The following is a 5,852-nucleotide window of genomic DNA, read 5'->3' on the forward strand; positions in this document are numbered from 1 at the left end:
GGAGGGAAGACTGTAATACTACGGTTTTACGAGTCTCTGGGTACTCTATCGAGTGGGCCTTACTCTGTCGAGTAAGGGTGTTTTGTTTTACAAAACAGTAGTCTGTCCGTAGGGTACTCGATCGAGTAAGTGGCACTCGATCGAGTACATTAGTTACTCGATCGAGTAGGTCGGGTTACGGGGGTTAATTGACGGGTTTTGTTAATAAAGCGGATTAATATATAATAAGTTCGTCATCTTCCTAAAACACTTTTGCTAAAACCTAATTCACTGTTTAAGAGAGTTCTCAAGTACGTTTCTTTGCTAATCCGCTTTATTGACAAATCCCGGAGCTTGAGAGGTCAGATTTCATCTTTCTTTGTCCTTGTGATCCTTGCGTCGAGGGTAAGATCTACGTACCAATTTTATAGCATTTAATGAACCCTAATTTGGGGTATTGGAGGTTTTGATGGTTATTATGATTGTTAGTAATTATATGATTATGTGAATAGGAGGAGGATTCGTAGAAGAGCGTTTTTGAGACAGCTGTTAGATCGTCTGCTGCTTGTGATTGCATTTCAGGTAGGGTTTTCCCTACTCAGTATTAGTTACATGATATGTGTGGTGATTTGTGCTGTAGTTAGTGTTGTTGATTGTTTCAGACGATTGTTGAGTTGTATTGTGATTGTTGATTGTCTGTCTGTGTTCTTCGGGGCGTGTCCCTGGCTGAGTGGAGTCACTTGCGGGAGTGGCTTCACGCCCATGATTCGCCTTCTGTGGAATCCGCCCCAGAAGGGATGTGCACATTAATGGACGTGGGTTATCGCTCGATGGAGATGAGCGGGGATTTGGTGGGTACGGCTGCGGTCCCCCACTGGCGGTGTGGAGTATCTGTTGCGATGGGTACTCTGGTAGGGCTACATACTTTAGTGTGCAGTCAGTTACGTGGAGATTGTTCATGGAGACCGGGGTTTGATGTAACGATTGTGCTGTTTGGTAATTGTTGTATTGTATCTTGTTTTGTGTAATTAGTACTGACCCCGTTTAATTGTTTTAAAAACTGTGGTGATCCATTCGGTGATGGTGAGCAGTTATTGAGCAGGTTTGACTAGAGGCATTTGGGCTAGCTGGGATGTGTCACCACGAGCTGATTAGAGTCTTCCGCTGTCATACTTTAGTTGTTTAGACCTTTGGTTTTTGAGAACATGTATTGTACCTTTTATCAGTTTGGTTTTGGACTTGTAATCACTTTAAACAATTTGGCTATTTAAATTATGTTTCTTTATTGTCATTTGATTATCATTGCCTCGGGAAACCGAGATGGTGACGTTCTTATACCTGAGTGGTCCTGGTAAGGCACTTGAAGTATGGGGGTGTCACAACCCATGTCCATTGAATGAGGCATTGAAAATCCAAAAGTTGAGTTTTAATTTTCTTTTATTTATAAAACAAGGCTTGATTCAAATTATTATAATTAATAAAATGTAAGTTTAATTTTTTAAAGGGTTATTTAATGGGAATACTTTGAACTATTGTGCCTCTTCTCAAATTACTACATACTTTAAATTAACTAGGAATATTACCAACAAATACACCCCCTCCCATCTAATAGAATTGATCTCTTTTTGACCTATGGTAGCAGGTAATGTGTTAAACAGACACACTTTTTTCTTTATTGAACTTCATCTTCTCCCCTTACACTTCCATATCTGCAAAATTTCCTGATTTGTAAATTCTCTTTGAAACTCTCAATATGCCCACATCACAGTACATCCAATTCATTACAAATACTCAATCTACAAATTTACAAGCTAGAATACAATTCTTCACTATATCACTATAAATCACAAATCATATATTATTCAGATTCGCCCAATATGTTTAATCATAAAATTTTCAAGTACTCATCATCTTTTATTTCAATTTCACCATGCTTAAAGAATATTGTAGTATAATACTCATTATTATTTTATTACTATTATATGATTGATGATGATAATGTTTGCAATAAAGTCGACTAATTTGTTGAACTCATTACTGCTAATAATCTCAATTTATCCCCACCCAATGTTTTCGCCATATCCATTTCCACAAAAACTCAGTTGAGCTTCAAGGTCTCATCTTCATCTCGCAAAATCATGTTTTTGAGCGATTTTCATCATGTGGGTACTTGAGTTTGTATGTGTGTGATGTGGGTTTGAGTGTAAATTGAGTATTATTTGATTCGTTTTGCAGGAAATAGGAGGAATTTGAGATTAAGGGTAAGAAAGTAAAATTTTCAGATTCACCCAACAAAACCTAGTATAAAAGAGGACACAAACCTTGGAAACAAGATTAATTTAACAAAAAGTTGAAAACTTTTTACAAAATTATAAACAAAATTCAATTAACTTATCAAAATTTAAACTTTTCATATTTAAATAAATAACAATAAATAACTACTTCAAGCACTACAAATGAGATCAATAACTAGGGAAAATAAAACTTCAGGAAATAACTAGATAACATCACTTCAATTAATTGAGGGAAGAAGAAAAGGCGATTTCAAGCGATGAACGGATTAACGGATGAACAAGTACAAAGGAAGGAAGGAAGTGTAAAAAAAGGAAGAAGAAAAGGTAAAAATCAAGGTAAAAGAGAGTAAAGGTGAATAAAGGATGAAAGGCGAAATTTAAAACAAATGTAACCGGTGGAACAGGTAGCCCTTCTACCTGTTCTATTATGTGGGATATGGGGCATTATTTGGTAGTATTCTGAGTTAATTTAAAGTATGAAGTATTTTGAGAAGGGGTGCAATAGTTCAGTGTATTCTCATTAAATAACTTTTTTTTTAAATTACAATAATTAAGGTTTGATATAAAAAAAAGGGCTTCCTCGAAATTATTATCTCTTTTAAATAATACCGAATTAAATTAAATTGATATTAATTTAAAAATTATAATAATTAAGATGCCTACGTATCTCGAAAGAATTAAAACCCACGTAGTTCTTTACTTACCCGACTTACCGTAATTACTAGGCTAGGATGGTGATAAGAATTTTCTACCCTTTTTCTCGAGATTGTTGGGATGGAATGACGTCTTCACGGTCGATTAAAAGCAATGGCTCTCCTTCATTAAGACTAGCTTGATATTCAAGGCCTTGTAATCGCTCCCTTGCTAAATCCCAATCTTTCTTGATCACGCACATTTTTATTGTTTTCGGCCGTAAGCTTGATCTTTGTTCGGTGACCACTCTTCCACCTGCACTGAAAGCAGACTCGGATGCCACTATGGACGCTGGAACAACAAGACAATCCCTAGCGACTTTTGACAATAATAGATATTGGGCCGAATGTACACTTCAATACTCAAGGACGTTAACTTCTTCGTCGGTCGGTCCAAAAGCCAGATAGTCATCAAGATTTTTGGTGGCGGAAGGGGTGGAGGAGGAAGAACCCTGTTTTCTCCATAAAATAGATCGTAATTTAGAGTCCGTACGCTACTCTTTTGCACATTACCTTCGGTGGTTGTTGTTGGCGGGGTAGGTGCAGCATAAATAACACATAGTTTACGCAAAATACTAAGACAACTATTAATATAAGCGTCAACATCATAAGTGATATTTAATAACTCATAATAGTATTCTAGCATGTTCTTTAAACCTGGAACTTTAACACACGATTATGTATGCATGCAATACCATATATTTTACGAAATTCAGTAAAATAATCCATCCACTTTTTCTTCATATCAACTATAACATCTTTTAACCCGGCCTCGAATTTTTCAGCATCATTAAAAGCAATCACAATTTCTAAACATGCATAAATAACCCAATGTACATTAGGCTCATAAACATAAGAGAAAATAAGTGTAGCACTCTTAAATGCACTTAGAAGATCACAAACATGTCTAGCAATTATCCACATATACTCGTCAATTTCTTCATTTTCTTGTGTTTTGTGATGTGTGTTATACAATTCAGTAATTACCTTTTTGTATTTAATGGCCTTTTCTAACAAATCGTAGGTGGCATTCCACCTTGTCGGACAATATTTAGACCAATCAACTGGATCTAGTCCATTTTTTCACACAACTCTTTGTAATGGCGTCTTACGGATTGAGTTTTTCGAAGCCAATGGACACATTTTCTAATGGGCATAATTAAAGTTTGAAGAAAACTAATTCCTTCTTGAGCGGATAAATTAATAATATGAGCACAACATCTTACAAGTTCATCACAAGTAGTAAAAGTTTTGCCATTTTACTAATAACATACTCAATGCATTTTGTATTAGCTGAAGCATTATCAAACGAGATAGAAAATTTTTTGTCAATTATTTTAAACTCTTCACAAGTTTCTTTAATACGCAAAAAAATGTTAATAACCCGAATGCGCCTCATCCATAAGATCAAAAGCAATTATACGCTTTTGAAAAATAAAACTATTATCCATCCAATGAGCGGTAATGCATATGAAAGGATTGTTTACTCTAGAAGTCCAACAATCGCTAGTTAGAGCGACTCGACCATCATATTTATCAAAATATTCAATTAAAGCGTCTTTTTCTTCATAGTATTGTTTAAAACAATGTCTTTGTAAGGTTTGTCTATTAATGGGTTTATAAGCGGGTTGAAACGCTCTTTTATTCAAACGTGCATATTTCGGGTTATCACAAAAAATAAAAGGTTGTTCATCGGAAGTAACAAATATAGTCATTTCTTCAACCATATTACTATGAGAGTAAATAAAAGGCTTACCTCCGCCGGGTTGTGAACTCATAAACCCGGAAAGAAGAGTTTGAGTTTGTTGTTGGGGATTGCCGCTCAAATGACTATCTTTCGTGATACAATGTTGTTTGCTTAAGTGACGATTCATGCTTCCATAGCCGTACCGGTAGTAATTAAATATTTTACTTCTTTTTATCTTGTCGACATATTTCGCAAATAAACATGAATTTGTCGGTCGTATTTGGAACCACGACTTTTTCAAAGTACATCCAAACAAAGGAAGGTTGTACATTTTTTTTCCTTTTCCTTTTTTAGTAGCCGTGGACGTCTCTCCTTCATTAATTGCATCTTCTAAAACTAAACAAAATATTAAAACAAAACAAGTTAGCTAAAATAAAATATTACTAAGATAAAATAACTTAGTTTATAAGAAATATTACTAAATTAAATTAATAATACACAAATGTATAAAAAATAATTCAACTAAATTGAGAAATAAAATTATCAACTTGAGAAATATAATATAATACAAAAAAAATATTACCAACATGAGCTTAAAATTGAGAATTCTCGCCTTGAGATTGACGGTAAATCACCTCCATTTCTTCTTAAGTATAATTTTCCATGATTTTTTTTTTATAAAAAATAAACTAACACTTATATTAAGAAACTAACAATTATATTTTTTTGATACCTTTTTTTATATAAAAAATAAATTAGTAATTATATTGTGAGACTAACAATTTTATAAAATTAGAAATTGAAGAGAATTGTAGATAGAAGAGATTAGAAGAGAGTAGATAAGTTGTGTGAATAATTGTATGGTTTTAAGGGGTATATAGTATAATTATGTGAATAAAAAAAAAATCTAAGACAACCCGTTAGAACAACCCCCCCTCCCCCCCGCCCCCGACGTCACTTTTTTGCGAAAATTATAGCTGTTGCATAACAGCTTTATTATCAACACTAACAGCTAGTGTCTAATGACGGGTCACGAGCCGGGTTAGCGGGTCTGGGGGCGGGTCATTGGCAGGTTGCTTGACAGGCCGTGTCTCAAGAATATGACCCGAAACCGTTCAGGGGTATACACGGGCCGGGTACGGGTCCGGGTCAGGTGGGCCGGGTTCAATCACGGGTCATAGGCGGGCCGGGTTCAAACAT

The sequence above is a fragment of the Silene latifolia genome, chromosome 11, assembly GCF_048544455.1.
Source record: "Silene latifolia isolate original U9 population chromosome 11, ASM4854445v1, whole genome shotgun sequence".
NCBI lineage: Eukaryota > Viridiplantae > Streptophyta > Magnoliopsida > Caryophyllales > Caryophyllaceae > Silene > Silene latifolia.